Consider the following 15,475-nt stretch of genomic DNA (forward strand, 5'->3'; position numbering starts at 1 on the left):
TGTCATTTTTGAGGTTTGGAATTTTAATTAAAAAAAGTTTGCGGTTTATGATTAACTTCCACGTGTTGCATGCGTGACAGAACGGCTTTGACCAACTCGATTCAGTGCTGTGAATCAATGAATGTATTCATTCCCGCCATTTTTATCTTATGACCTTTGTTTTTATCTTGACGGCTCCTCTCCTCTTTTGACCTAGCCTAGTGCCTATTCATTACTTCCGCGTCAAGTTCTTCTCTCATGTATTATTATATTCTATCTTCTATGCATTCACCTCAGTGGGAGGCTTGAATGTTGTTACTCTTAGTTGTCCAACTTTCAGAATGATTCTGATTTTATCTTCACTTCAGGGAAACCTCCATTTCCTTGACTCAATCAACATTGGTTGGTAGTAGATCAAGATGTTTTATTAAAAAAATAGTAGGGGAGTGTTTCTCATTTTTCTTTATAGATTTTTGTTATTATTTATTTTAACTTTTTATACTTATTTATTTTGAAAAGTTTTTAAACTTTGGAAGTTACGAAAATGTATAGTTGTAACTCACACGGTAGACTAGTTCTAATTTCAAATTAATTGTTGTAAGATATTAGTCAAGTGATTCTAAACTTAACTCTAAACAATTACAAGTCTTTCTATTTTTCCTCTTTAAGATATTTTCTTCTCATTGAAAGTGGCATCTAAAGACATATTGGGCCCACTGGGATTCATTTTGGAGGAGGGGATAAACATGTATAGTTTATTTAAAGAGGTTACGATGGGGTTTGATTGCTACTATTGGAGTTAGTTTAGGTCTCTTTGACTCCTGGTCCCATAGATCGTTAGTCTCGTGGACGTCATTAAGATCTTCCATTCATTTATAAGTTTTCATTATTTATTTAAACTTCTTTTTTTTTTTTAAATGTTTATTCATTCATATTTGATTTTGTATAATTGTAACTTACAAGTTAGACTAGCTCTAATTTTAAGTTAATTGTTATGAGATAAGTTATTATAAATCTAATCTACTTATTATAGTTAAACAAAAGAAGTGTAAAAGTTGGATTAGAGTAATTTCAATAAAATAGATTTCTTATTCAACAGTTTCAAAGTTTTATATAAAGATATAATTGATTTTATTTATTTGTGAAAGATATAATATATCTTAACTTAGTAGTAAACAAGGTTAAAAGTAGGAAATGAACATTCTATTTGGTTTGAGTCTTTATTTGAGAGCATATAGTTGTAAGAGTTGGGTTAGAATAATTTCAATAGAATAGATCTTCTATTTAGCAATTTTAAAGTTTACTATAAAGAAATAACTTTTTTTAACAAAATTTAAAAATTGTATAGGTGTAGAAATTGTGAAGTTTGACTTTAGAAATATATGTTACTTTTTGACTAATTAGAAGTAGTAAACAATAAGTTTAATTGTTTATGGTCTTTTTTTAAGAATGCATAATTTGTTAGCTTCATGATGTAATTGAGAATGTTATTATTGTATGTAAAAGAGTCATATCAGTTATTATGTTGTCATTGATGGCAAGCCTTAGTTGGTTAGACATTATGCTAATTCAGCAAAGTACCATGTCATTTGATTAATGGAGAGGATTTGAAGAAAGTGTGATGATGACAAAGTTGATAAGTATTAGTAGTCAGTGGGTACTTGAATGAATTGGACTATGACAATATAATGTTGGTTTGATTGTTTTGCAAACATGTTATGTTGTGATTAAGTTCATAACTAGTGAGTTAGTGAAAGAACAGACAGAGTATTAATCGAATTATTATAGTTGTCACCGTGCATCTAGCAAAGCAAAGTTAAAGTTTAGTATTAACTGAGTAATTGTAGTGTTAACTGAGTGATGTGTTGCTTGAGTCAAGTTGTAATGTTCAAGAAGCATAAAGCATAAGGATGAAATTTGTTATAAGATCAATGGTTGGAATAACTCAAAGATAATCGTATGGAGAAGATTATATTTCAAAATGAGCACAAATTTTGAGATGAACAGGTATTGACCAAATGATTGGATGCAATGAATCTTAGATCTACGATTGTAATTAACTGGCAAAATCTAGAAGGCAAAAGAAGTTAACTATTTAAGGAGATGAACAAAACCATTTTTGGTTGTTGATTGTTTGCTAAAATTGTTGATAGAGTGTGAACTATTAAAGAAGAAGAAAAAAGAAGAACAAGGTGAACCGAGCATAGTAGAGGAAGAAAGATCAAGCAGAGGAAATGCAGGGTGAAAGAGAAAGTGTGTGAATCAACTAGAAAGAGATCAAAAAGAGAAGATAGAGTGAAGCAGAGATCTAAACAAGCAAGTTATAGCTAAACCTAGTAGATCATTTGATTGTTACTTTCTCTCCATTGTAGCAAATAAAATCTCTTAACTGAGTGGACCTAACAAGTTTGTGAAATCCTATGTGGTGACAATCGATTAGTGATGTTTATAAGTCCTTTAGAGCAAGTCACTCTTTAGTAATGACAAGGAGTGATAAGTTTTAGATGATCTTTGGTCAAAATTCTCTAACCAAGTCACACTAAAAATGTGCATGTAAACTATAACAAGGTTGGCTCCTAGAAGACCTCACTTTAGAAGAGTACAAATTTTGGGTTGTTAGTTCCCAGGTGGTTTTTCCCTTAACAAGGTTTCCGCGTTAAATATCTATGTCAAAATGTGTGATTGCTTATGTATTGCAAGTTGATTTTTAAGTTATTTACTTATTGTTGCAACTCAGTATAAGCTAAGTTATTACTTTGATGCTCAGTAAAGTAAAGAATATTGAGATAACAGTTTGAAGTAAAGTTGATTATAAGTTTGATATGAGATGTTGAATGTGGTTACCAAGTTATTATTGTGATAGTTTATGAAGTTTAATTTGGTATTGAATTGTTTGAAAGGCTTGTAGAATAACTTGATATAACTTATTCAACCCGCCCCACCGCCACCCCCACACCCTCTCCTCGATTTTCTAATAATTGGTATCAGAGTTGAGTGCTTAGAAAAAAATGTTTGAAGGGACTTGAGCTAAAGACCAAAAGATGTATAAGAGAGAGGTACCAAAGTTGAACAAGGAGAACTTAAAAAATAAAATGAGGCCACATGTATATGGTAATGGAAAGAATAATCTACACTAGCTAGAAAATGCATATGTTGCTCCTACCCCTCTTATGATTGTGGAAGAGATGACAAAGAAGAAAGAGAAAAATAGTTTGATGATTGAGATTGCATCTACCCTAAATGATGTCGAGTTTGATGATATCAAGAACTCTACTAATGCAAAATAGATATGGGACGAGTTGGCACTTGTACATGGTAGCGATGAGAATGTACCGAGAGCAAGAGTACAAAGTCTAAGAGGAAAATATGATGACATGAGAACGAAGGCAGGTGAAAATGTTATGCGGTATGTGAACTGAATCAAGGAAATTGTGAGTGCAATCAAAGTTGTTGGAGTTATTAGTGATTCTGAAGTTGTAAGTAAAGTTCTCAAAACTCTCCTACCTAACTATGCTATAAAAGTTTCATCAACTCAGGAATTTAGAGTTATGTCTAATAATAATCTTACACTTTATGATTTAGTTGGTCAGTTGACTACATTTGAGTGGAGTAATTTTGATAATAGTGTACCTATACTTGGGAATGCTTTCAAAACTTCACTAACCATTGGTAGTTCAAAGAAAGAGAAGAGTAATAAAGATAAAAGAAAGTTTGAATCAAATGATTGCATAAATGACATTGAAGCATTGCCTGCAAGGAGGATACTGAGAGGTAAAGGTAAATTACATTTGATATGTTTCAAATGTAACGAAGTTGATCACTTTTCTACAAAATGTTCTTAAAAGAACATGGATGACAAGAAAGATAGAAATGATAAGAAGGATCACAAGTATAGAAAGAATAAAGACTACAAGGACAAAGGGAAGAAATCATGCTACATTTATGAGGAAGAGTACACCAAGTCAGATATTAAAGATGAGAAAGATGGAGTGGAAGTGGTGTGTGTTGATGTTAAAGAAGATCCTAATAAGGAAAGGCATGAGGATGATAAATCTCTTGTTTCACATATTATTAAGAATGATAAATGGATCATTGATAGTGGATTTTCACATGGTATGGTTGGAGATCTTAGTAAGTTTGACGAATTTGAGGAATGTGATGGTGGAACTGTTAAATTAGGGAATCACGTTCCATATCCTATAAAAGGTCAAGGTTCATTAATGTTGAATGACAAGATCAGATGTGATGATTCATATTGGATGTAAGGACTAAGATATAATATGTTGAGTATTGCTCAGTTGAATAATACAAGTCACGAGATGGAATTTTAGGATAGGAACGTCAAGATTTGTGATGAAGCTATGATATTCAATAGATATGCAATTGTATTTGAAATGCAAACAAGTGTGTTAATATGAAAGATTGGACTCAATGACGTAAATCAAAACCTCCATAATTATATGCTTGAAATCCACCTTGAGAGAAGAATGAATAGATCTTGAAGATGAACAAAGGATCTTGAAGGAAGATTACACCATCATGATGGTTAGATCTAGGGTTTTGAATGTTGAATGTTGAATGCTTGAACCAAATCCCTTCAAAGGATTGAATGTGAATCCTTGATCTTCAATAGAGAATTTGAATAGAGACAATGGCTTGGATTCTTCCTTGAAAATGCTTGACGGAATGCTTGCTTGATTGTGAAAATAACAAATTGTATGATCTCTTATAATTGAGAAAATGAGAGAAGGCTTCCTCAGACATTGATCTAAGGCACACACTTCTAGAGAGGTTGACATTGGAGAATTAAATCCCAATTAACCTTAACCCTTAGAAATTAACCTAAATTAAATGCAATTTAAGAGTTTACCATTTCAAAGACCAAAATAGCTGACCTAGAAGTGGGAAAAAATTCTTTCCAAAACTCGACATCCAAAAATCACGGAACCTTGAAATTTGGACCTTGGGTTAGGGTTGAGGTTGTCCTTGAGGTCAGGGTTGAGCTAGGTCAGGGTCTAGGTCGACCTTGACCCTAAGGTCACACATCTCAGGATCTCGGTCCAAAATGCTAGAAAAATGCAAAAAGAAAGTGGAAAAGGGGTTGGAAGCAAGAGGATAAAAGCATAACAGGGGGAGAATAGCCAGATCCTTACAAAAGGCCAATTCAAGGCGCTTGAATGACCCCAAATGACTTAGAGGGCTAAACACTCTTAACATGGAAGTGTTTCCATTAAGATGATACATTAAGCCCCCACTTTAGAAAGAGTATGGATTCAATGCAAACTCTTGTAAAGGAGAAGAAAGAAGAGATCCAAGTGGATTCGTAATAAGATAAAATAACACTTAGCTAAGGAAACAAGCACCCAAGTTAAGGATTCTAACTCAACATACATGCATGAGGGTGTGTAAATAAAGAAAACCAAAAACAAAGCTAAAAGACACAAAAAGAAGGGTTAGTACTAAAACAAACCCAAATCAACTAGTAAAGGAAACCCTGCTAAGAAATACTTCCTATACTAATATCATATTTGGAAAGCTATCGTAAAAGCATAAATAGAAAGACAAGAGCAACACTATAAATAATATAGCTTCATGATTCAGTCCTACTAGCATGAAAGCGAAAAGAGAGAAAGGAAGAAGTGATTACCTCGCCCAGTAAGATGCCCACCTTACCATGAATCACCAAAGGAGAGGGAAAGCCAAATAGGTAACCAAACCTAATAGTTCACCCATGAAATGTGCTTGCTTGCAATTGTAATGTGTCTTATGATGGCTTCCGAAATACTCATAGACCCACCTTCTTGTATCACCTGTGAATATGAAATGTGTGTCTCCTCATGATTTAGCAACTTATGTGTGTTACTTTGGAAGATTTAGCATATTGAAAATGTGTTTCTCTTCAAGATTTAACAACTTATGTGTGTTACCTTCCAAGATTTAGCATGTTGAAAATTGAAATGTATGTCTCATCAGGGTTTAGCAACTTATGTGCATTACCTTCCGAGATTTAACATGTAAATTTAAAAAAAAAACTATAGTACAAGGGAGACCCTATATTTGCCCCCCACCTTATCATGGTTGTCTACTAGACATGATAAGGAAGAGGAAGAGGATACCTACTTCACAATGTAAGGAGATATCATATTAACAAAAATGTACACAGTGTTCTCAGCGAAGGGTGTTGACCCCTACATCTAAGAGCATAGATAATCGTGAAAAGGATATGTCACTTATGGAAAAAGGATCCTTAAACAGAAAGAGAACTCATCAACAAGAACCTCATCATAGAAGAGTGCTTTAGATAAAATATCATCTTTCAAATATAAGCCAATCAGAAATAAAGATTTAATCATCAAGCCCTCTATAAAGAAGAGCAAAATGAATCTTTGGAATGAGGAAAACAACTCTAACACCAAAGCAAGGGTGAGAGTTTATAAAGAACATAATTTACAACATAGAAAGAGGTGATGAGCTAGGACAACGACCTCTCATATAAACAGGTTATCCATAGTCAAAACATCTATCAATATGATGAAATAATATTGCAATATAAATAAGTACCACTAAGCTAAGGAAAGGAGATCCCTAGACAAAGAGAAAGAAGGAAGAACCTTTCCCCCTGGGGATGAAGATAAGGGATACCTTTGCAAAACACATGTTTTTAGAAAATATATCTTGAATAGAATCTATGGATGATTATGAACATAATACAAAACCATAGATATAAAATATAGAAAAGATAACCAATTACGCTCAAATCAAAACATAATGGATTCAAGAGAACTGAAAGAAATACCTCTTGCCCCCCAGTGAAGAGACAAGAGGAGAAAAGATCTATTTTATAGAAGAATGGAAGACACGACCAGAGGAACACTTGGAACCATGGTTGGAATAGGTATAAGGAATACTATGGTAAGTAGGCTATGAGGTAGGTAAAGACACCGATGGAACACTCACAAGAAGAGATGAAAGAGATGCAAAAATTGTAGGACGAGTGTAGACAGGAATTATAGGTAAAGGAATAGAAGAAAGTTCCACACTAGTGATAGGAGGAGTGAATCCCAAATCTTGAACTTCTTGAATTAAAGGCTTGATACCACACATGAGATTAACACCTTGATCACTATCACAAAGGAATTTCTCAAAGGCCTCTATAAGTTGAATATAATTTTGAGGATATAACATTCTAGGTGTAACATTGTTGTAAATAGTGGAACATGAAGGTAACCATGCACACAACCTATGGTAAAGATCAATTGAAGAGGTCACAGAGGAAGATGGAATAGGAATAGGATAAATGGAGATCTCATTAGAACAATTTTCATCCACACTTCCATGTACCTCATTAAGGGATCTATCCTTGTTTGTAATAAAAGCCTCATAAAAGTATTCAAAACAAAAAACATACACGTTGAACACAAAGTAACACTAAAAGCATGAAATATTGAAATATTTTTGTATTTTTAAATAAATTTTGCAATTTTTTTTGTATTTTTTAATTATAAATGTAAGAAATATAATCTTATAAGCATGCAATATGTAAATCTAACACTGAAAAGAAAGATTTGTCATAAACGGGTTCACCAAAATGTAAGATGAAGGTGAACACGCAAGATAATATGAAAGGAAATCTAACACCAAAAACACAATAGGAAATATAATTCCATAAAAGAGAGGGGGTAAGCTTATTGGGTTCACCAAAATGAATAGTGAAGGTGAACACTCAAGATAATATGAAGGGAAATCCAACACCATAAAATACAATAGGGCATCTAATTCCACAAAAGAAAAGAGGGTAAGTGTGTTAGGTTCACCAAAATGAATAGGATAAAAATAGAGCTTTAACAATGCATCTAACAATCCACCCTAATCATTTATACTTTTGATTTGAAATTGAATAAGTAATATGAATCTAGAAATGCTTGAAATTAGACAAGATAAGATACATACCTCATGATGGAATTAATCTAGAAATACCTATTTTTTGATGTTTGTGCACAATTTCGAGGAATTTTGCATCCTAATCCAGACTGGAAATGTCAATATGGAGAAAACCCAAAAAATATTGTCCTTATGAGAGCAAGTCAACCTTGACTTAGATAGCGGGGCACAAGCTTACCCTAGGGCACAATTGTACTCCTCACTGAAGGTCGTCTCTAACCCAAAAAAGTTGTCCCCAACCCCAAAAAATTGACCTTGATCCCCAAAATTTGACCTTGACCTGCATTGCTTTGATGAAAATTCTATTCGTGGATCCCAAAAATTCATCGAAAATAGTACTCAAATTTGCATTGATATTCATTTTTCCACAAATGAACCTACAAGAAAAAGGGTTTTGTTGTTTGGATGAGGGGTTTGCCTTGGTCAAACCCTAGTTTTGAATCAACCTTAATAATGAAATAAAGAATGCTAGCAAGCAATAGAAGTAAATCTAACAACGAAGCTATGATATTCAATAGATATGCAATTGTATTTGAAATGTAAACAAGTATGTTGATATGAAAGCTTGGACTCGATAATGTAAATCAAAACCATAAATGTATCTCAAAACCTCCATGATTGTATGCTTGAAATCAACCTTGAGAGAAAAATGAATAGATCTTGAAGATGAACAAAGGATCTTGAAGGAAGATCACACCACCATGATAGTTAGATCTAGGGTTTTAAATGTTGAATCTTGAATGCTTGAACCAAATCCCTTCAAAGGCTTGAATGCTTGAATCCTTGATCTTCAATAGAGAATTTGAATGGAGACAATGACTTGGATTCTTCCTTGAAAGTGCTTGATGGAATGATCGTTTGATTGTGAAACTAATGGATTGTCTAATCTCTTCTAATTGAGAAAATGAGAGGAGAAGGCTTCCTCATACAGTGATCTAGGGTAAAAACTTCTAGAGAGGCTGACATTGGAGAGTTAAATCCCAATTAACCATAACCCCTAGAATGGACCTAGATTAAATGCAATTTAAGAGTTTACCATTTCAGAGACCAAAATAGTCGACCCGGAAGCGAGAAAACAATTCTTTCTGAAACCTAACATCTGGAAAACATGGAACCTTGAAATTTGGACCTTTGGTCAGGGTCGAGGTCATCCTTGACCTAGGTCAAGATCGAGGTTGACCTTGACCTAAAAGGTCGACGTTGACCTTGAGATCACCCATCTCAAGATCTCAATCCAGAATGCTAGAAAAATCCAAAAAGAAAGTGGAAAAGGCATTGTAAACAAGGGAGAAAAGCAAAACAGGGAGGAACAACCAAATCCATGCAAAAGACCTATTCAAGGTGCTCGACATGACCACATACCACTTACTTGGAGGGCTAAATGATCTTAACATGGAAGTGCTTCCATTTTAAGATGATACACTTATGTCATGTGAACTTTGAGAATATGGTTAAGGTCAGTAGAAAGAAAAGAGTTAAAGGCTTACCGAATTTGCATAAACCAGAGAATGTTACGTGGAAACAATGTTAGCTCAGTAAGATGACCAAGTCAAGTTTTTCAAGTAAGACTCATGCTTCTAATAAAATTATGGAATTAGTGCATATTGATTTGTGTGGCCAATGAGAGTAAAAATCTATTACAGTGATAGATATTTCATACTATTTATTGATAGGATGATGACAATCATGTTCATGAAGTTGAAGTCCGGTGCTTTTGATACGTTCAAATGGTATAAAGTAGTAGTTGAAAAAGAGACTGATAAACAATTGTAATGTTTAAGATCTGATAGAGGTAGTGACTTTAGGTTTGTTTATTTCACTAACTTTTATGTTGAGCATGGTATGAAGAAACAATTGTCAACATTGAGGACACCATAATAGAATGGGATTGTTGAATGAAAGGATATATCTATTGTTGACTGTGCAAGAATACTACTAATTGAAAAATGAATTGCCCAAATGTTCTAGAAAGAAGTCATTAGCACTACAGTCTACACTCTCAATTGAGTTCAATTAAAGAAAGGAACAAACAAGACACTATACGAACTCTAGTATGGTAATACACCTAATATGAGTTATTTCAAGATAATTTTAAGTAGATGATACATTAATAAAGATGAAGGAAATGGTAAATTTGATGCAAAAGGCAATGAATGTATTTTCCTTGGATATTCTTATAAGAGCAAGGCATACAAATGTTTGAACGAGGCTACTAACACAATGATTGAAAGTGAAAATTTAAGAATTGATGGGTTTATAAATAAGAACGATGAGAAAAGGAAAAAAAGAACTAGATGATTACAACAAGTTTGTATATATCTATGAAGATGTTTTTGACATAATGATTGAACAACAATAGAGATAAACTGAGTGTCATCCTACAATACCCAAGTTACAGATAGTATAACCCAAGTAGGATGGAGAACCCTAACTGAGTGAAGATAATGCTAGTAATCTAAGAATTGTACCTATGTTAGCAAAATATGTGAGAAAGAATCATTCACCTGAATAAAGCATTCAAGATAAAAGTGTTGGAGCCATAACAAGAAGTAAAATGAAGGAGATTACTATTGGAAAACTAATAGGGAAAGCAAGATACCCTCCAAGGTGAAGGTAAAACTACAATGGGGATGACACCCACAAATCTTCAACTTACAAGACATATATAGTTTACCTTAATTAAATGATTTAACCTTACAACTAAGTACTTTGTTAAGAGATTTACAAAGGTTTTTTAGGACCACTCTATTAAGAAATCTAAACCCTGAAACACCTGTTAAAATGTATCAGTACCTGATCCTTCAGTTTGCACCAATATGTTGATAATAGATCTCTCGTGTACATTAATTAATCACCTCTCTAATATGATATGTCTTTATCTCTACACTTCACTGCACTACTCGATCTCTACACTCTGTCTGATCTATGTTCAACCTTGCATGCATCAAATCCTTCACACTTCTCATGCATGCAAAAACCTTATGAATTTAGATCATATACCATCCCTAAATAAATGATAGGGTGGACCTTCTAGATCCAAATCAACGATCTAGAATCAATTCTTTTGCCGCTTGGGCCTTTCAATTTTCTGATTGGTGGAATCCCTTGCCTAGGAATTAATGATCCTCAACAAAATGTGTAATAACCTCGTTGATTAACTCCTCAATCTCCAAAACACGCTTGTAGCTCGACAAAAATGGTTAACATAGAATTTAGTGCCATTCCAAACAAAATTGTAAAAATGTGTTACTCAACATTTCAACATACTCGTGCTTAGCATAAACTATTTCTTCATGTTATCCCTCAGCCTTCACTATGCTCGGCATGTACTGACTTCCACTAAACTCTAACTAACTTGACATCCATTGTGATCTCTGATTCACTCGATAATCATTTGAGTACTCAGTGACCATTACCACACTTGACAGGACTATTGCTTGACACTTGACTTAGAATATTTACAAGTCTCCATTCCTTCACTTGGCCTATATAGGATGTCTCGGTTGCAATGATGACTGAATAATATTTCCTTGTAAAATACTAAGTGCTTAACATTAATAGACAACATGACTTAAGGATTAACAATCTCCCCTTTGACATTAGTGGCAAAAATACTTTGTCATGATCAATATCTATTCAATACAAAATTTGAAGTACAAGTACTCCCCTTTAGAATATAATCCATACGTTACTCAGTATATACTTTACATACATTTACTCTACCACTCGGTATATACATGTAGAACTTCAAAATTTCAAAACTATTTTAAAAAATTTAACTTTATGCATTTCATTCATCTAATCATGTCCATTATCCCCCTTGTTTTTGTCACTCATCGCTGCTAGGGAGGAGTAATAGTAATCTCATACTTGTTTAAAAATGATTTATGAATCTGCACTATCATTGTTAAAGCATGATCTCAACTTTTCCATACAAACTCCAAAACTTGTATCTTTATTTCTAGCATAGCAGCTAGATCCACCAAACTATCAGTAGTAGAGAGATTTGGATCTCATTGTACTACCTCTTTTGCTGATTGAAGCTCTCTTTGCATAACCTCTAAGTGAGGTGTCAACATTGTTTGAATAGAGATAAGCTTAGCCCTTATTCTCCCATCATTAGTTATCAACTCGACTAACCTAGCTTGGGATATTAGTAATTTGTTAAAATAAAATAAACTTAAACTTGCGTCCACGTTCAAAGAATGTCCTATTGACTTTGAATCTACTTGACGTCTATCTACGAGCTCTTTATTTTCTTTTGTAAAGAATGTAGCATCACATAAATTTTTGTATAAAGAATGAATATTATTGACAAGTTCTACATTACTTACAAGGTTTAATAAATAAACTTGCCTTATTGTAATTTAAGTGGAGACTTTTTCTATCACTTTCTTCTCAAATTTCTTGGCTCTCCACTACATCATCTTCTCATTCGAGTCAACATCTGTATCATCTACCTTCTCCACAATTTAAACTAGCTAAGCAATAATAAGGTTTTTCTCATCAAGGTTTTCCACGTCAAACAGTTCTATGAAAATATCCTTGATCTCATGTAACACTTGTTTATGTTGTTGCTCCCTTTCGCAACTCTCCTTATCTCGTCTTCCTTGCCAAGAGGTCTTTCAAGGTTATCATATGCTCATAAGTCAAGTTATTAGTGTCCTAATTTAGAATCACAATAACTTCATCCAATGTCATTGGCTTCCCAAGTGATTGACTCTTCTTCTTCTTAATCCTCTTTCCTTTAGAGTGTAGAGTGCTAGAGCTTGACAATGACAATTGCATGCTTTGAGTTTGTATCTCTAGACTCAGTCTTTGAACAATATCTTGTGTGCCCTTGACACCTTTTGGTTCCTCAGTTGTTCTTTGTTCCTCAATCATTACAGGTTTAGGTTGTATTGTTTCCTCATCTCCCTCATTTAGAGGTGTTGAGATGATTGGCCTTTCACTACCTATAGTAGATTACTCTAATTGTGCATTTTAGCTCTTTGACTCCTTCCTCTCTTCATGTACCAGCCCACTCTATTGCTCAACAACTACAACTTGTGCCTTATTTGAAGTTCGAACATTTGTTTCAAAAGTAACATTAGATGTATCAATTAAACTTATTGTTACCTGTTGAGATGGTTGTTAATCACAAATATTTGGAAATTCCTTTATTTACACAATTACTAAATTAGTTTCCATCAAGGTGTCTTTGATATATTTAAGAGCTTTCTCCTCTTTCTCTGGCTCGATAAACACTATCTTCTCTGGCTCTTGTTCAACTGTAGTCATATTGAGCAATGTAGTATTAGGGGTTTCATCCTCAATGATGGCTATCTCTATATATTTTACACTTTCTTGTGCCATCTTCTAAATTGTTTCCACTAATTGCTTGACAACATTGTATATGTCATATGTATTATCCAACTCAACTCTTCTTTCATCTTTTTCTTCATTCGCTACAATTGTAGGCATTAATCCAAAAACTTTCTTCCAAACAATTTTAATCTCATGTACAACATCCTCAATTTTATTTCTCAAAATTTTGTATGACCTTGTCTTTGGTACAAATTTATTTGTATAATATCTCATAGCTATTGCCATATGATGCTTTCCTAAATTAGGCATAACTTGGGCTAATGTAGCCTCTCTCATTTGCCTTTTTGTGCTCAGTGCCCATTTCCATTTTGCATAATTTTATTATATAATTCTTCAGGTAACTCTTTACCTAGCTTAATTGGTGTATATTTAAAATTTACCATCATATCTACAACAACTTGTTCAATTTTCTATTTATCACATTTCTTTAAAGTTTCATACTTAATACACTTAAAACTAGTTAATATGACTGAACTCCTTATATTTTCACATACCTTATCAATGTCTTGAGGCACTCTCCTTGGTACAATTTGAAATTGACTCAAGTCATCTGACTCAGTCCTTTCAACCTCATCATCATCATCATCTAGTTTTATAACTAGCTTTCTTCTAGGCTTCTTCTTTTGTTGGCCTTTCTCAACCTCTTTAGCTTTTGGTGTCCTCTTCTAGTGTCCTCTTGTGCTTGATTGGCCTTGTAATATTCACTACTCCTTTCCTTATGGACTTGGCAGTTGTAGGACTTGTTACCTTAAATCTTTGCCTAGTGACTCTTTGTGGTATGGAAGTGCACGTGGTTGCCACTTTCTTTAAGCTCTTCTTCACCTCAGGCTCAACTATAACAACTCTTTGCCTTTAGTTTCCTTGGGCTAGACAACAACAATTTATTTTTTGTTTTCCTGCTTCTTCTTCATCATCATCTTCATCATTGCTAAGATCTTTTCCTTTACCCTTGATAATTTGTAGTGGTGTATCTCCAAGCTTACCTTCTAAGTCTTGGATCATTTTCTTTCTCTTTTTGTCCATCTTGGAAACTTTGGTCTGCACCATCATCTTTATTTTAGTAGTCTCATATGTGTTAAATGGCTTGACATTCTTATCTATCTCTTCTTCTAATTATGCAATAATAGTAGTTGGCACTTCATCAACATTAACTTCATAATGCATAAGCCTTAGCCATGCCACTCTCAATATTACTACCTATACATATGTCTAATATGTATTAACAAGAAAATGTATGTTATTATAGTATTGATCAACTATCAACTTAGGTATCCTTGACCTATTCTTCACATTCCTCTTGAAATATTCAAAATAACCATCCAAAATGGTCTCAAAATTCTCACCTATCTATTTAATATGCTCATTTATCTACTTGGTCACGTGCTTGATCTTATCCCAAACTACATCTCCAACTGTGTTACAAGAATTATGTATATAAAAGAATATACATAATTTAAGAGAACCAAACTTACAAGATGTGTTCTTAGCCTTCTTTATTGCTCCAAGGTTCTCTTCAAGTTGTATCAATTGTAACTCAACAAAGTCATAGATATTTTCCTTCTTGACCATTTTATAATCCATGTCCATAGCTGCACATGGCACACTATTTAGTCGGCTTGACTGGTACAACTTGTGTACAATCACACAAACTACAAACTACAAACTCAATCATTGGATCCTCAATTGAATTGATTGACATACCTTGGTCATTCCACTTTTCCTTTGTGAGGTCTTCAATCACATCTCACTCTTGACAATGAACAACCTTCACTCAGTCTAGAACAGGGTTACCAGTCATGTGATGTATAATGGATTTTTTAATTTTAACTGGTTCATTTTCCAAGCATATTTTCATATCATGTATCCTGGTTAACACAATCTTGATCCATTCAACTTTAAACACTTTAGGGAACACTAGGGTACAAGTTAACCCTTTCTCACCCATGACCTAGTTCTCATTCTTCAATTTCCCATTTTCACACAACTTATCATAGGTATTCCTCAACTCAAAATCGCATATCTCTCCAACCTTGTACATATAGCATGATCTCACATCATGAACCATGATCATGTGGGGAGGAATTATGAATAATGCCCTTGATGAGTCTCATGTCAATACAATGTCTAGATATGCCTTGAATTTGGGTGGAGGGCATGCATCATTGTGAATTTTTTTTTATCATTACTA

This window comes from Cupressus sempervirens, chromosome 3 (genome assembly GCF_028749045.1).
Source record: "Cupressus sempervirens isolate cs-2001-9-10 chromosome 3, ASM2874904v1, whole genome shotgun sequence".
Taxonomy (NCBI): Eukaryota; Viridiplantae; Streptophyta; class Pinopsida; order Cupressales; family Cupressaceae; genus Cupressus; species Cupressus sempervirens.